Source organism: Choristoneura fumiferana, chromosome 22 (assembly GCF_025370935.1).
Source record: "Choristoneura fumiferana chromosome 22, NRCan_CFum_1, whole genome shotgun sequence".
NCBI classification, from domain to species: domain Eukaryota; kingdom Metazoa; phylum Arthropoda; class Insecta; order Lepidoptera; family Tortricidae; genus Choristoneura; species Choristoneura fumiferana.
This window is the reverse complement of record NC_133493.1, coordinates 8,708,151-8,726,395: the sequence shown is the minus strand read 5'-3', so window position 1 is coordinate 8,726,395 and position 18,245 is coordinate 8,708,151.

Here is an 18,245-nt window from a genome sequence, read left to right as displayed (position 1 = left end):
CATAAGAATTGCTCGTTTACAGGTATTAGATATCGTAACGCATCTGAGCGGTCTAACGAAATTTAACTATCAAAATTGCGTCAAATACTCCATCTAAACACTTTAGACCTATCTCCGACAGTAATTAACAGGCGTTGAGCGAAATAGACGAGATTAACCAAAGATTGATGGACAGACTAGAATAGATTGATCTATTTACCCTTTCTATTAAACCGCTGGGCCCAACCGGGGTTGCGGGTGTTTTTGGGATAATTTAGTGTAAAGTGTGGGTTTTATACGCAGCAATTTCTTACGGAAGATAACTTACCGACTGTTTGTTAAACCTATATGTATAGGGTAAAATTAATAGTAGACTCTCCGAGCTGGAGCTATTCCTTTTTAACCGCATATGAAAGAAAATGGAAGAAAAAAAAATATTGCCACACAAAAACAATACAATAAAATACAAGAGGAAAGGAAAGAAGTGGCGTTGCTTGTTACAAAAGGGTCCGGCTCAGCATAAGTCCACCCAGTGAGCCGCGAGGTCTCGGCGCTAGTGTTGTGAAAAACGATCATTTCGTGGCTTTAAAGACTCGAACTCTAAAGACTCTCGAGACTGTACGACTCAAAGCCCCCAAAGACAATTTCTTGCATTCATACGCATAAAATAAGTCTCGACATTAGCGTTCTCCACAACTCTACTCGGCGCTGGTTTACAGCCTGGCCCTTCTGTCTTTGAGCGAACATAAAACTATGCTAGAGTGAGTTGCTTGACAGCAAATATTATAATACTGTTTTGACTATTTTATATGTTTTATAAATTAAAACTACACAATGCCTGTTATCGAATAGAAAAACAATTTTTAAGCTACCTTTACAAATAACAAAGTTATAAAGGTTTGAAATTCAAGATTAGACAGAGAAATACATACTGGCATGTGACGTCACACGCCAGTACCGCCATACTTGCTGCATAGAGAAAAGCGTTTGAGAAAGAGACAGGTATAATTTTTTTTTAAAAATCACTATAAATCCAATTTTCAACCGATTTAAATTTTCTCTTCGCTAAATACTATCTGTTTATCTATATTTTCATAATAATATTAAGATATGGCAAAATCAGGAGTTGTCAAATACCGTATTACCGTAAACTGGCGTTACTTTAGGAAATTTTGGTGCTACTTTGATAGATTTAAAATGGTTATAAAAACAGAAATATTCATAGGTCGATCAATCGACCAAGCAAATGAAGTAAAAAGATAGGTAATTTATGAAGGTAGGTATTTCACTACCACAGATGATCTAAAAAATAAGGACGTGGCGTTTAAACTGTTTTCCAAAGTAGCCCCTGCATTTTAAAGTAACCCGGTTTTACGGTATACTACCTAATATAAACTAATTTCAATACATGGATTTATTTTATGAGAAAAAATAAGCTTGAACTGCCAGAAAAAAACTGTATTATTTATTATCAAATCCATTGACGAAAATTCTTAAGAATAATGTTGTAATGTAAGGGAGAATAGGTGGTATCGAAATATTTTTTCCCAGACTGAAACGGAGGCTCTTCGCTTCGAGCGCTAAATTCAAATATTTTTTTATATTATATAATGCCCATAAATTGTTAATAATGGCTTCAAAGTCAAAGTCAAAGACAAAATATCTTTATTCAAAATTGAAATTTATACAAACTGAAATATAGATGCACAGAAAAAACAGAAAAATAAGACCATCACTGGAATCGAACCCAGGTCCTCGGTATTCCGTACCGCGTGCTATACCGCTACACCACTGATGGTCAACGGTAACCATCAGTGGTGTAACCGTTGACCATCAGTGTGTAGCGGTATAGCACGCGGTACGGAATACCGAGGACCTGGGTTCGATTCCCAGTGATGGTCTTATTTTTCTGTTTTTTCTGTGCATCTATATTTCAGTTTGTATTTTCAATTTCGGTTTTACGGGATGACCGTAAAAGTAAAAATTGGAATTGAAATAAAAAATACAAAAAGATTCCAAAAAACCAATCTTATCTTTATTCATTTAGGCCATAACAAGCACTTATGAATGTCAAAAAAAAAATCTACCGCCGGTTCGGAAAAACCTCCGTTGAGAAGAATCCGGCAAGAAACTCAACGAGATATATTTTTTTTAAAACAGATTTACAATATTATTAAATGATATGTATACATCACAAGTATTTAACACAACTTTATTTTTAACACAGTAGGTTCGCTATTTGAAGGGATCGCTAATGCGGATCGGAATTAATCGGCTTAGTGACTAATAAGCCTTAGTCTATGTTAGATAAAACATTTAATGAAAACTATTTCTGATATTGCTTTACGAGTCACTTAATAGTAATCGAACAATACTTTATATTGAATCAATCAATCAATCGAATCAATCCACATCTTGTTGCTAAGTAAAGGCCTCTTTATTTTCACGCCACTTTACCCGGTCCATTGCCAGTCTCATCCACAACTTACTAGCCAAATGCCAGATGTCATCCGACCAAGGGCGGTCTGCCTACCGTTCTTTGACCCAATCTTGGCCACCACTCCGAAACTGCTTTTAACCATATTCTGTTGTCGGTCCGTCATGCCAAGTGTCCTGGCCATTCCACTTTAATATTGAATATTTCTTGCAAAATAGTATAGAACCCTCTGTTTTTCGTGTCCTGGCACTCTCTTTGCCGTTTTTATTGTTTGTTCCTTAAATAGACATCTTATTGAAATTCAGTTTAGCGTTTTTAATCTCTTCTTTTTATTTATAAGTGATGGATTAAGATATGCAAAAGTAAGCATTTCCGGGAAATGGTATTTAATATTAGATTCACTTTCGTCCGGTAATGGATTGAAATAATAATTGAAAACGGCTAATATGACGGATGGACGTGGCGCCATTTTGGATTTATAACTTTTACCTTAAATAATTCAGTGCATCCGAACTTGAATATGAATTTCAGAAGATAAATTTGAAATGACGAATCTTACCCTAACTCTAATTATTCTGTGTAGTTTATAATTTTATTTTAATTTTTATATACGTTTTTTTTATTAGAAGAACATTACAATTTTATAAAGCTCTTCTTATTGAGGCACTTGGTCCAGCGCCGGCAAGTAACGAGTGTTTTTTCGTTTCTCGCTACTTGCTGGTGGTAAGACACGTGCCTTATGTAAATACATAACTAATTTTAAATCATAAACATTGCATTTTAAATTTGCATGTTGATTTTGTATATCGACTGAATACTGTTCCTGATGATATCTACTTGTAAGACCTTATGCAAACGTATTCCAGCAAATAAATATTTCATTTCATTTCATTTTAGTTAAACGATACAAATAATTTTCGTTCAATCTAATTCAGTGATTTTCAACAGGGGGTCACGACCCACAGGTTACAAAACACTGATCTAATTTATTTATTTGTTTTGTCCTGTTTTTATATACAATCATTAAATATAAACCTTTGAACCCCAAAATTTCTAGCACTATTTATACAGTCAGGGTCTCTATTACAAAACCTAGACTATCTGGTTTTAATAATCATCATCATTTTGGCCTACGTGCATCCTATTGTAGGACACAGATCATCATCAAATCACACATCTCCAAATAAGGATAAATATTGAGACATAATCTTGTATTTTCACAGTTCATTCTCGAAACTATTTTATACCCATAAGAGTATATTCTATAGGATGCACATCCATTTGTTAAAAGTTTTCACCCCCATTTTTAAACTTTATGATTCAAATAAGACCTCACGACATCCGACTCATAAAGTTCGTAGCAAACCTCTACGCAACTTCGTAGCATGTCTCTTCAAGGCGTAGCACATCTACAATATTACTACAATGTAGGTAGAGGGCCAAACGATACTCCAGGCCTTCTCTACTTCGACATTTTAGTGACGCAATCTATTGTATGTAATGAAGTGATACAATTACTTTGCTCACCCGAGATCTTATGATAGCTACAAGGAATACGTGTTCATGCAGTTCCTCCACCTCCACACTGTAAGAACTCACACAAATCACACAAAGCCATCTATCACCACCACCACACTACACTGCTTGTGCTTGTGGGTAGTTTAAGAAAAATAAAGTAGGTGCTTGGGAAATTACAGTGACAAATTAAAACGTTTATTTTGGTTTGTTATGTGGGGGCACACTTAAAACGTCACCTTTTCACGTACACACCTGCGTCTCTGGTGACAAAATGATAGCACTAAATTGACAAATGTGTCAAACGTGGACTTGAAAAATGCTGTCTGTCCGCCATCTTTCCGCTGTAGGTATGTTGGCTGTCTGGCTTTCGCGGATGATTTTTAAATTTATCTGGTTTTTGCTGTTTTCTTAAAGTTGTATTACATTGCTCCGCTCAGGTGACCAAGTGAAGTGACCACCATAAACTCGTTTGCTTACCGGCCTCGCGATGTAATGCACTTGCGCAATTTTCTTACAGGTCTAAATTGGGCTTTATAGTAGTTAAGCTTGTTGTGTGCGTGCATGTACATGTGTGTGAAAATGTCAGATTTAATTCTTCAGCTAGCTACCAGATAGCGCTTGTTACCATACATGCAAATTTGACCATAGAGTAGCCACTCTTTTTCTATATTGGTACTAAAATACTCCCGTTTTGGGTTTGTTAGTCTAACATCTGGTAGCATGGCGGACAGTAACTTATTCCAGTAACATCAAAAGTGAAATTAAATAATAACATGACAATGCTTTGGAACGTTTTTGCTAAAATACGTCATGTTATGTTGCCCTGAAGATGAGCTCTGGTTGAGTTCAAAACGCGTCAGTGTAGCGTGGTGGTGATAGTTTGTAAGATTTGTGTGTGTTCCCTCAGTGTGGAGGTTGAGGAACTACGTGAACACACATTGCGTGCTTAAACGTAGCTATCATAAGGTCGCGGGTGAGCTAAGTAATTGTTTTAGTTTATTGATTTGGACCTCCGCAAAGTAACGCCTGATTCAATAAATTATTTGCAACTAGCCGTTACCCGCGACTCTGTCCGCGCAAAATTCTTTTATCGCTATCCCGCGGGAACTGTGCATTTTTTTGGGATAAAAACTATCCTTTTTTTTTATTCGACTGGATGGCAAACGAGCAAGTGGGTCTCCTGATGGTAAGAGATCACCACCGCCCATAGACAACTGCAACACCTGGGTATTGCAGATGCGTTGCCAACCTAAAGGCCAAAGAAGGAATACCTCAAGTGCCAGTTATTTCACCGGCTGTCTTACTCTCCACGCCGAAACACAACAGTGCAAGCACTGCTGCTTCACGGCAGGATTAGCGAGCAAGATGGTGGTAGCAATCCGGGCGGAACTTGCACAAGGTCCTACCACCTGCAAGACCACCACCTGCTGTCCTTTGTCCTTCTCCGGGACTCAAACTATCTGAATACCGAATTTCATCTAAATCGGTTTAATGCTTTAGACGTGATGAAGTAACAAACAAACCAATAAACAAACAAACAGACTTAGAAAAAATCGCATTTATAATATTATTACTGGGATTTGTGGGATCTAATTGTATCTCTGTCATACTTTCTTCTCACCCTCACCAGCTCAATTCAATAGCCTGCTGGCAGTCTTCCACGGTTCATTGCTTACGAAACTTTTTTCCACGCGCGATGAAACTTTGCAATCAGCAGCGCTAGTATTTCCAAACCGTTACAACTTGGGGACCTTCATAAAACAGCACTCTTTTCTCAAAGGGCCGGTAACGCATCCTTAACTCAACATCTTATACAGTGTGTTACTGGTGGCTAAAGTAACGTATTTCTGCAACTTAACATGACATGACATTAATTTAATTAATAGTCAATTTACCTTGCTGTACATTGCTGGCGGTTCTAATTTTGTTAGTAAGTTAACAATATCTGAATTTAATTTATTAAATTAATGTCATGGTGAAGTTACAGAAATAAGTTAATTTAGGGGCTGTTTGACCATCCATTGATTAGTGTTAACTGATGGTTCAATGTGATGCCGTCTCCGTCTATTCGAACAAAACAAACAGAGACGGCATCAGATTTAACAGTCAGTTGACACTAATCAATGAATGGTGAAACAGCCCCTTAACCTCCCTTAAAAAAAGCCTGGCGGCCGGTAACACACTGTAGAGCTGTTACTGAACCAGTGAGATACACCTTTATACTGTACTTTCATCAGGTGAGATAGGGGTCAATCACGGGTCAGTTTTATAATACCCATTTTTGTATTCATGGGCAGCGGTGATTGCTTTCCGTCAAGAAACCCGCCTGTTTGTTTCCCCTGACATCTAATAAAATAAAAAACCGGCCAAGAGCGTGTCGGACACGCCCGAAATAGGGTTCCGTAGCCATTACGAAAAAATTTAGTAATATTTTTCTAAGGATTTCGTATTTTATACGGAATCTTCCAAGTTTAGGTATATTTTATACCTTAGGCTGCTATTTACTCTTAAACTACTTACTAATAATTCTCAAGCAAACTTAGCCGTTATAGTTTTTCTGAAAGTTTGATATACATACTAAACATCCTGAATTTTTAAAATTTTTCCACCCACCGGATTAGATTAGGGGACGCACGATTTTAATGAAAATTTCCACTTTGAAGTTGAATATTTCACAAAAAAATCAATGAATCGAAAAATCGAATTGGCAAACCTGTAATGGTTTTAAAAGACATATCCAACAATACCCCACGCTATAGGGTTGTATGAGAAAAAAAATCACCCCCACTTTATGTCTATGGGAGATACCCTAAAAAAGTTTTTTTTATTTTGTTATTATACCATTTTGTCAGCATAGTTTACATATATATCCGTGCAAAATTACAGCTTTCTAGCATTGATAGTCCCTGAACAAAGCCGCGGACGGACAGACAGACAGACATTGCGAAACTATAAGGGTTCCGTTTTTGCCATTTTGGCTCCGGAACCCTAAAAATTATTCATGGGCAGCGGTGATTGCTTTCCGTCAAGAACCCCGCCTGCTCGTTTACCCCTGTCATCTAATAAAAAAAACCTCAATCGCGGTTAACTTTTAAAGCACAGCATTCAAAACCAAGCAACAATACCTCATTTTCAGTTCATTCCGATTCGGTGGCCCAATTATTTCTCCCCCTACGCATACGTCATGGGAATTTACTCGCCTCACTCTAATATGAACCGTACAGGTAAGTTTTTTACTATCTTTATCCTTTGCCTTGTTTCCTTCTCCGTTTTTATACCAAATTTACTTGCGTTTATTATAGCGTGTGTTCAAGGAGGTGAGGGTTGATTTTTGCTTGTTTTGACTCTATTTTTAGTATTGTTTCTGATTGGTAGGTAGTTTTTATTGCAGCTAGTCACGTACAATGATGCCCACGTGACGCCTCTGCGGAAATTGACGTTATATGCTTGACTTTTTCTATTAATATTTTATATACAGGTATGGTTTATGGGGCCTAGAGCGTCAATACATTTTTGATTAGATTTTTTGAGGTTCGAGTTAGGGTGAATGAACTATGATGAAATAGCGTAATAGATCGGGAAGTTTTTTGTTTATTTCAGGACACAAATCTACTAATAGTTATAATTCTTGGAAGTAGTTTAGTGCACGCGTATGTGTACGTGCGTCTGCTTGTTACTTCTTCACGCTAAAATGAGTTAACGGATTTTAATGATATATAATGTACAGAAAAATATACGTCTGTACATACATAGGCTACTTTTAATCCCCATTATCCTACGGAATCAATTTAGCAAAATTAATGTGAAAAATTATTTCAAAATTTACCACGAACTGTCTGCCTAGCTACTTTATGTTCTACAACTTTTTAAAAATATGACTAAGTACTGTTATTTTTTTTATACACATTAAATATAACTTTCAACAAATTCCATGTAATACAAAGTTGACAGTACAGTGATTAATGTTTATCTAAGAGGATGTCAAATAAATGTCAAAAATTATTTTAACGCCACCGTACCAAGAGAACAATAACACCGCCATATCCGATACACTGATTTACGATTAAACTTTGAGGATCAATAAATTATCTAAATTAATGTCATTTGAAAATGTAACAAAATAAAAGTAGCTTAACTATGCAAATAGAACCGGACCATAAATTTGAATCCCCATGGTCAAAGACACTCTGTATTAGCAGGATTCCTACTTACAACGAGTATTAACGTTTAAACTTCAACACAATTGCTTGTGTAATAATAATAATCCGTCTTGGCAATTAATTGTAGCTAAGCACGTTACAATGACGTAGTGTCACTTGAGCACTGAGTTTACAACTACATAGAGTGCTAGGTTGAGCGCTCGCTGCGAACTGAGTCACTAAGAAAAAAAAAAGTGCATGTATTTATTGTGATAATGGGTACAAAATATGGTGTAATATATATTTCAGGACATGACTGTAAATGTACCATATTATGCATGGTTTTACAATATTTTTTTCATCACACTTCACGCAAACAATATCAAAACATACAGGTTAACTTGGCCGTAATGCCCCATATATAAAACCCTGGAGCTTTTTTCTTGTCATGAAACCCAAGGTCGGTAAATAAGTAATTGCGCGTACTAATACTGCTAATACTGCTGCGCACGCTCATGCTGCGCACGCTCGGCTGCTCTCTCTACACGCACACTCTCTCGCAGCTCGGGCGCGCTGTTGTGTTGGGGGAGGATGCTGCCGCTGCCCAAGTGCATGCGCAGCCTAAGGTATCGGCAATTTCCAAAAATAATGTTTTTTGTCTTACAAATAAACAATTTTACGCTTAAATGTGATAAAAAACATTGTATTTCGCACGGGCGGTACTATAATTACGAACATCGACTTATTAAAGCCCTCAGTTTTCGACTTCGGGTTTCTAATAGACTCTCGTTCGTAATTCCTTATTTAACGCCCTTAAGACACAACTATTTTTCATTTACTTTTAGCATAACCAAATAATATTTAGAGAGATGTAATAGCTACTATTGATAACACATATAATAGTGTAATTTTCTTTTATTCAATACAATAAACCTTAAAATACATATATTAAAATGAAAACTCCAAGCTTAAAATATGCCGAAACGCGATAGAACGTAGTGCGAAAAGGATAGACCGTCGGTTTGCTGCAAGAATCACTAACAGAAACAAAACACGGAGGAGCGTACCTAATAAATTAAATCGGGTTAGGCCTTTTCGCAGAGTTATTGTTTGCCAAATGTTTCATTTGCCAACTGTTTCATTTCCTAACTATAATCAAAACTACAGTATTTGTTCATTGATAACCACATTTAAGGAAAATTGATTATGACAAATGAAGCTATAGACTTTAAAATTGTCTATGTACAAATCAAAAATATGCGTTTGCGTTTTATCTGAATTCCTATAGTTAATTGAACGAAAGTATTGTGTCGTGTTGCATTAATAAAACCATTTTCAGACAAGGGATGTTAAAAAGAATTAAATATATTTATTATTTCGTTTTAAGAATGAATGAAAGGTTACCTCATTTGTTAGCGCTTCGTATATTCGATGACGTCAACATTATACAGCAGGCTTCGAGCCTACGTCCTGTGCCTGACACTGACAGATAATGCGAGCAACAGTGCTCGCGAACAATTTGCGGCGTGTTGTTAGCCGTAACAGTTTCTGTCACAAGTAACGGCTAGAAATCTTGAGATTCTACCTCATTATTTGTGAGATTTAGGGGCTGTTTCATTGATTAAGTTCATTTGACGGATAGATGTGATGCCGTCTCCGTCTATTCGAACAAAACAAACAGAAACGGCATCACATTTATCCGTCAAATAAATTTACTTAGTGGATAGTGAAACAGGGCGTTAATCTAACCTCAAACCACTGTATATTTACAACTTTCAGTTTCCAGCTCATTAAATATTTACTGCTTGGAAAAGTGGTAAAGAAAGCAAAAAAGATGCATTTATTCTTGATAACAAAACACGTTATTGTAGAATAAAATACATTTTTTTTGCTAACTGTGCCTTTTGGTTGCAATACGTTGGCAGGCCTCCCACTGGGTGGACTAAATCACAAGATTTGTGGGCAACCCCTATGCACCACATATCTCAGCTTGTTTGTTTCTTAACAAACTCGTAAATTTCGTGCGTTCGTTAAATTCGTTCGTTAAATGTCGTGCACGCGGTACGGAATACCGAGGACCTGGGTTCGATTCGCAGTGTTGGTCTTATTTTTCTGGTTTTTCTGTGCATCTATATTTCAGTTTGTATTTTCAATTTAGGTTTTACGGGATGACCGTAAAAGTAAAAATTTGGAGTTGAAATAAAAAATACAAAAAGATTCCAAAAAACCAATCTTAATTTGATTGCTTAATAACGACATCTCTTGTCCGGGTGAGCGGTTAGTTCCAATGGAATGCCGAAAGTTTCTCGATGAGGGCTACGGCATAGATGTCGCTAGCGTCACTGCTTAAGTGGCTAAATAAGAGACAAACAAGCTGAGATATGTGGTGCATAGGGGAAATTCGTGTCTGTACCGTTGACCAACAGTGGTGTAGCGGTATAGCACGCGGTACGGAATACCGAGGACCTGGGTTCGATTCCCAGTGTTGGTCTTATTTTTCTGGTTTTTCTGTGCATCTATATTTCAGTTTGTATTTTCAGAACAGAGATTGCCGATCGCACGCAGTCGAGGCCGGGCCGTTAAGCCGTCTGTTACGCAACACCATAAACATCATAACATTATACTTAAAACTGGTGCCACACATACACAAACAATTATATTACTTACTACTATTATTTTCAAAAATATTAAATCACTTAAATTAGCAATATAGATTAAAGATAGATAGATTTAAGTAGCATGTAACATGGAAACATAATAATATGTGAACATTATATTTAATTATAGATGAGGGCTTGCCCGTCCTTCGCACTCCTTAGTTATAAAATCTTAAATAATAAAGATAATTAACTGAGTAATTATAAGATTCCGTAATGTAATTCTGATTTATAATTAACAGTTTAAATTTTTAATTTAATTTTTTTTTTACTTGTCATGCTACTCTATTCGCAGGCCTTATTGTCTTAGTATTGTCATTACAGACAAATTGTAATTCAACAGGAACGTAAAGTATGTATAATATATTTGTGTGTGTGTGTAAACTCTTTATTACACCATTTACTTCATACTTATTTCTGTGTACTGTACAGAAAAAAGAATAAAGATCAACTTATTCTTACAACCGACCAAGTGCGTGTCGGACCACGCGCAATACCTAGGTTCCGCACGAATTTTTTTTTTTTAGAGAGCTTCGCTTGTCTCTACTGCGAGTCTTGTCTTTACTGAAAATTAGAAATTTTAATCGAAAAACGGTCTTTGCTAACGATCAGCAAGCAATCTACACCATTGCCGATTAGAACACTTAGCCGACCGGCGTGTGTGTGACGATGAACCTGGATTCTGTTGCGTAGAACAGAACAAAATTGGTACGAGTAGGTACGATTACGTGGATGCCTAAGTCTGGCACCGGCTTTAGTATAGTCGAAGTAATATCAACCGATAAGCATCGGGATTACCTTAATAACCCGTAATTACGTATTGACGTAGCAATTTGACGGTTCATACGATGACTGAGTCGGGTGCTTCAAATTTTTACCGTTTGATGTTATTAACCGGTTTAATAAACTACGGACCCATTTCACCCCTCTTATAGGTAATAGTACAATGAAGTAGGTTATCATGAACTTTTAACCTTGTGTGCTGCAAAGCTCCGTCAGTAGTCATTAAGGCTCACAACAGACCAGTGGACTCTCCTTGAGTTGTTGGTATTCACGGGCGGTGTTAATAATTTTCCATCATATGACCCTCTTGCTCGTTTTCCTCCCTCTCGTAATCTTAATAATTATATAAAGCAGTCGGATTTGTTCGAACACTTATACCTCGAGAACGGCTGGTTTTCATGGATTTGATGTTGTAAAATATCTGAACACCCCTCTAAATCCGTACTGGGCCCGTACGCGAACTACAGCTTAAGCCCTCTCATTCTGAGAGAAATCCTGTATCCAGCAGTGTTAGGTTAATAATATTATTATTACAGATTGAAGTAACTGCTTTACTCCATTCAGTCGCCATTTTCGCAGCACGCAACGGTCCGACCTTCAATCTCGCTTTTCCTACAAGTGGATCATCTGTTTTATCTAATCCCAGCTAAGGACCAATCCAATTTGACAACTTTGCCAGTCTTGTCCAAACTTCGAAGCAAGAGCAGTTCTGCCAACAGTTTGCCCTATCGTTTGTTGCGATCCACTTGTTGATCTACCGGATTTATGGGGCGGACAATGATTTATTTTTGATGGAGTGGAATATCTTTGATTTATGTATCTGCGGGATTTTGTTTGTTTTTTAATTTTGATGAAAAAAATCAACATTTTAATATCGTAACGATAATAACGTAATGTTTTAGAACATTTTGTAATAAAGTAATTAACGACTCGGCGTCGTAATTTAAAGTTTTTTATTAGCGACTCAGAACTTTTATGAGGCGATGTTATGAGGACTTCTCGGACTGATAATAAAGCTTTCTATACTCTTAATCATTTTGTTTAATAAACGTATCGCACAAATTACAGTCTCAAGTCAAGAGCCATTTTGCACGGGAAGGGGAAGGGAGATTTGACATTTGCTAGTGCTAATACGTCAATCACAGATACAAAATAAATGAATACTTCAACAGATATTTGATTAATGTACTTATTCACTTGGGCCGGAACGAGTACAATTTATAGTCCTAAAAATAAGACGTTGGGTCTTACGAGGCTGAGAGTTCCGTAGTCACAAGGAACTTGAATCCCATCTGGTGCACTTGAGCAATTTCTTCGTTTTGAAAAACTATCTTAGATTTTATTTGAGCAAATGTTACCTTAATTAAGAATTCCACTCATGGCGCATGCAACTGTGCCGAAATATCGAGCTTCTCTAAAATCATGATTTATTGAATCAGACGTTACTTTGGGTAGGTCCATATTAATGATATTAGATGTTGGTCTTACGTTGGTATCACGGTGAACAGTTGAATTGCTCTGAGGATGAACTCTGGCCGAGTTCGAAACGCGTCGGTGGTGATAAGAGTTTGTGTGATTGAGTGTTTCTTACAGTGTGGAAGTGGAGGAGTATGAACACACACTTGTAGCTTAAGTAGCTTACATAAGGTCGCGGTGAGCATTTTAATTGTTTTTAGTTTATTTAAATAACAGTGCTCAAAACTCAAGATAACTGTGAGGTCGAGGTAAATTCAACACAGAAGTCAGAAAAAACGTCTTTCGCACTCACAAAACAACAAACTTGGTGCCAATTTCTTCCAGAACGCGATCAAGTTAGAGCTTTGTCGTCGGACTCATTTTTCGAATCACGATAAAGGGTTGGTCCAATTACGCCTAATGGACGTCGAGTTTGAGGAACTTGGTTTGACGTTCAATGTAATTTATGGACGTTCGACAGCCCTAGCTTTTTATTTTTTAAGAGCATGACCTGTTTTAGTTTTGGAACGGTGTTTTGAAGTGGCCATTGTTTAGTTACTTATTAAGATTTCTTGTTGGTTAAAGTGGCAGTAAGTAGGCCATACAGCACGGAGGACAGATGGCCGTTGGAGCCGAAAAGTTCTCGAATGGAGACCGAGGATCGGCAAGCGCAGCGTAGGTTGACCATTGTCTACCAACGAGATGGACGGATGACCTGGTTAAAGCCAGAGGTTCACGGTGGATGCAAGCCGCTTCCAACCGAAGCAACTCGAAGTCGACAGGGGAGGCGTATGTCTAATAGTAGACGTCATACGGTCAATATGATGATGATGATGATGATGTGAAAACGTGAGTCTCAAAGTTTGTCAATATGTTTTGTTTCTTTTCTTTTGTACAATAAATAGAAAAGAGAAGCAATTCAAAGCTTAATAGGTAGGTATACTTAACAATATCGTGATGTCTTCTCGTCCAATATTCTGCAGTGCATGCCAACTAGAGTTTTCAATTTGTATATACGAGTATTGCCCATGATGTGATGACCTATGACTCTGAGACTTTTTCCTTGGCTCTTACCCTCTTGAAGAGGCTCAGAGTCACGCAATGAGCTTTGGAGAGCTATACTTGGAGTTTCTTTGGAATACGGAAATTTGCCGAAGAACTAAAGTCATCAATATATCTCAAAGGATATGAAAGTTGAAGTGGCAATGGGCGGCACATCGTTCGAAGAACAGATAATAGTTGGGAAAAGTCCTCGAATAGCGACCACGAACCAGAAGACGAAACGTTGGCAGACCTTCCACTGAATGGATTGACGACATCTTGAGAGTTGTGGGCAACTGGTGAAAGTAAGTGACGAGTTCTCGTTCATTGTTGCGTTCGTCTTTTTTCAGCAATGGAAGTCTTACGGCTGATGGTTAAGTAAAACAATTGACTCTCGCTACAATTTCATAACTTGATACCCAAACTACCATGACAGGATGCGCCGAGTCGGCCTGCTTATAGCGGCCAGAAATGGTTTAACCCGGTAGCAATTAACACCCCATTGTGAGCCACTACGCTTAATTAGAGCCATGGGGGAAATTAGCTTATGAACGATCCAGTTTTTAGGGGAAACGGTGAGCGAGGAAAATACGGATTTGACTTATTATGCATTGTTTAATATTTATTCTCAAGCGGTGATGGAGAATAATAACTGGTCTAGTACAAGACACACTCTCGCATTGAGGTTCCATTTCAAACAATCATAAAGCTGGTATCTCCGCATGTTCTTACGCAGATGCGTGCATGCGTAATTACAAACTTACTCTTAGGTACTGAAAAAGAAATCATTTTTATCTTTTTTACTTTTAACATCAACATTATCCTAAATAGAGAAATGCTAACGCAAAATCTTACAACTTTAGCGAAAACAAAAAGTTCTAAGGAATTTAATTATTCCACTTAGTATTAATTAAATTAGGAGCCGCTGCAATTTCCAGCGTAGTTTTACGACGCTTGTTGAGTTAAATTTTTATGATTAAACAAAATACCTTTCCACTGAAGACTATTTTTACAGCAAAGCGAATTCAATTGAAATATTTATGAAGCGTTTCTCTGAAAGAATTTTAAAATGCGAGTCATTCCGAGTCCGCGGTAGCGTAGTTTAGCTTTTCAAGTTATATTTTGTTTTCAAATGGCAATTTTACTGTATACTTACTGTTGCCCGTCATGATATTATTATATAATAAGCTAGCTGTTGCCCGCGATTCCATCCGTGTGGAAGTATGAAAAATAGTTTGCGTTCTATTCTCAGACAGTTCTCAGACTTACCGAATATACACTACCTAATAATTTAATAAAATCTTGCTCGCTAATCTAATGTTTCGGCGTGGAGAGTAAGACAGCCGGTGAAATTACTGGCACGTGAGGTATCCCATCTTAGGCCTCTAGGTTGGCAACGCGTCTACAATACCCCTGGTGTTGCAGTTGTTTATGGGCGGTAGTGATCTCTTACCATCAGGAGACCCAGTTGCTTGTTTTCCATCCAGCCGAATAAAAAAAAAAAACAGTCAAGCCGGTTTGGAACTTCCAGAGGAGTTTGGTTACACGAGAATTGTATATATTAGAAAAGATTTAAGCCGTGACTTCGCCTCCTTTAGAAATATATTCACGAGTAACATTCACAATCTTAAAGTTTAGTCTTTTAATCAATATAGAGTCTAGTCTTTAGACATGGGATAGATAAAAACTTTTTTTTTTCATAACATACATGTAAATAATTCTTCTGTATGTATGTTTGTCGCCTAGTTCCTCCTAAACTACTGAACCGATGCAGATGAAATTTTGTGTGTACATTTCAATAGGATCCTGATGAATTAGACCCGGTAGATAGCGCTGCTGTCGGTGTGTGTATTTAATCTAGTGCTACTTTTCCGGGCAGGGCAACGTCTGCCGGGTCCGCTAGTTTGATAAAATTCGAAAATAACCATTCGGATAGCACAATCTATTTCGGACCACGCGATGCATCGGGTACTGTTCTGGAAAGTGTTTAATAACCTTTAATATTTTATCAAAATTGTGTAGTTGGAATATTTATGTTTAAAATATTGTTTTAAAACGTAGATACCTAACTCTTTTAAACTTTGTCTAAGGTTTTTTTAATACATTTCATTCTTAATAGTTTTCGTGTGTTCGCATGCGACGTCATGCTATTGGGAGGGTGCGAAGTACTAGGTGGGGGTGATGAAATCTATCGCAGCGCTCATGGTGGCCAAAAGTATGAAATAGTTCTGGCTCTGTCATCTCACATCGGTCATACTCATATGAATCTGTCATTAACAAAGCAATTTGTATAGACTTTAACTAACTTATTTTAGTAATAGATGTTTGTGTTATGATGCCAGCAAATTTCAAAACGTCAGAGCATCAGAGCTAAAAAAGTTGTGGACGCTAGGTGGCGCTGATGTCGTGCACAGAGCCAATATGCGCGCACTCGAAGGACATTAGTTACTCGTTTCTTGCTATCATTTATTTCTGTCATACTGTGTATTCACTTTGATTTTGTGTATGTTTCTCTTTATGAGATTATGATTTATTTCCTCGTACAATGCATTGTAAAACGTTGCGCGATTTACACATTGTGGATTGTTAATTTTTATTAAATTAAATATCGCAAACGATTATCTGATGCCGAGTAAAAAAATCTTCAATTTTAAACAGGCCTATCTGACGACACCCTTTGGCATAAGGACGACGCTATGGGGAAAGGAGAAATATTTATTTATTATACCATTTTATCGATGTGATTATGGTATAAAAGTACCTACACATTTTAGAACAGACTTCTCATACACAGTACAGAGTTCCGAAAGTTTGTTTGTGCGTGCGTCCGTGTGTTTGTTATTCCTTGACGCTAAAACCGCCGGATGTATTTGGTATGTACTTAGGTATATTTGTAGATAGCTGAACATCTGGAATAACACATAGGCTACTTTTTATCTGAATATATCCACCTACAAAATACCAAAATCCTAAGAATGAAATCATAGCAACACAATATTTTAGACTATCGCGGTCGTTACTAATTTTACGAATTAGATTCGGGTTTTGTTCCGCGTACCTTGATTTAAGAGCAGCTCGACATTATCGGCACAGTTGCATGCAGCATGATCACGAGACAAATAGGGGAAAAACCGGCCAAGAGCGTGTCAGACACGCCCGAAATAGGGTTTCGTAGCCATTACGAAACAATTAAGTAATAGTTTCCTAAGGATTTCGTATTTTGTACGGAATATTCCAAGTTTAGGTATATTTTATACCTTAGGCAGCTATTTACTACTAATAATTCTCAAGCAAACTTAACCGTTATAGTTTTCCTTGAAAGTTTGATATACTTACTACCATCCTGAATTTTTTCAAATTTTTCCAGCCACCGGTTTAGATTTTAGAGGGGGGACGCTCGATTTTAATTAAAAAATTGCACTTTAAAGTTGAATATTTCGCAAACAAATCACTGATTCGAATTCGTCTTAGCAAACCCCTAATGGTTGTAAAAGACCTATCCAACGATACCCCATACTATAGGGTTGGATGGGGAAAAAAAATCAGCCCCACTTTATGTCTATGCTACCCTAAAAAAATTTTTTTATTTCTTTAGTGTACTATTTTGTCGGCATAGTTACCATATATATTCATGCAAATTACAGCTTTCTAGCATTGATAGTCCCTGAACAAAGCGCGGACGGACGGGCAGACAGACAGACAGACAGACATGGCGAAACTATAAGGGTTCCGTTTTTGCCATTTTGGCTCCAACACTAAAAGTGAGTGATACTGTGAGTGTATTTTGCCGTGACTTTTAAGTGAGTTCGAGTTCCAGTAGTAGGGCAACTTTTAGGAGAGGGTAGATCAATTACGTCCGATTTATTTTTCTGACTGACAGTAATTATAATACCAGCATACCCGTAATTCTCCAGTCGTCTCGTGATCATTGACTCGTGCAATTGTGGCCGAAATATTGAGCTGCATTGAAATCAAGGTACGCGGAACGAAACCTGAATTTTATTCATATAATTATGAAATCATGTAGTTTGTTATAACAAAATGAAGACCGCAATGTATATATCTTCTCTATCCATGGAAATGTAGTAGCATTCGGGATCCTCATCAACAGTTTACGCGCGAAACTGGGTAAAGGCTAGTTCTAGTGTGAGGGCACAGTATAACAAGTTTTCCCTACAGTAGGCCGACGCCTTTGAAGCTGGGCGATACCGCAGCTCTTATAGGTATTTACACAAG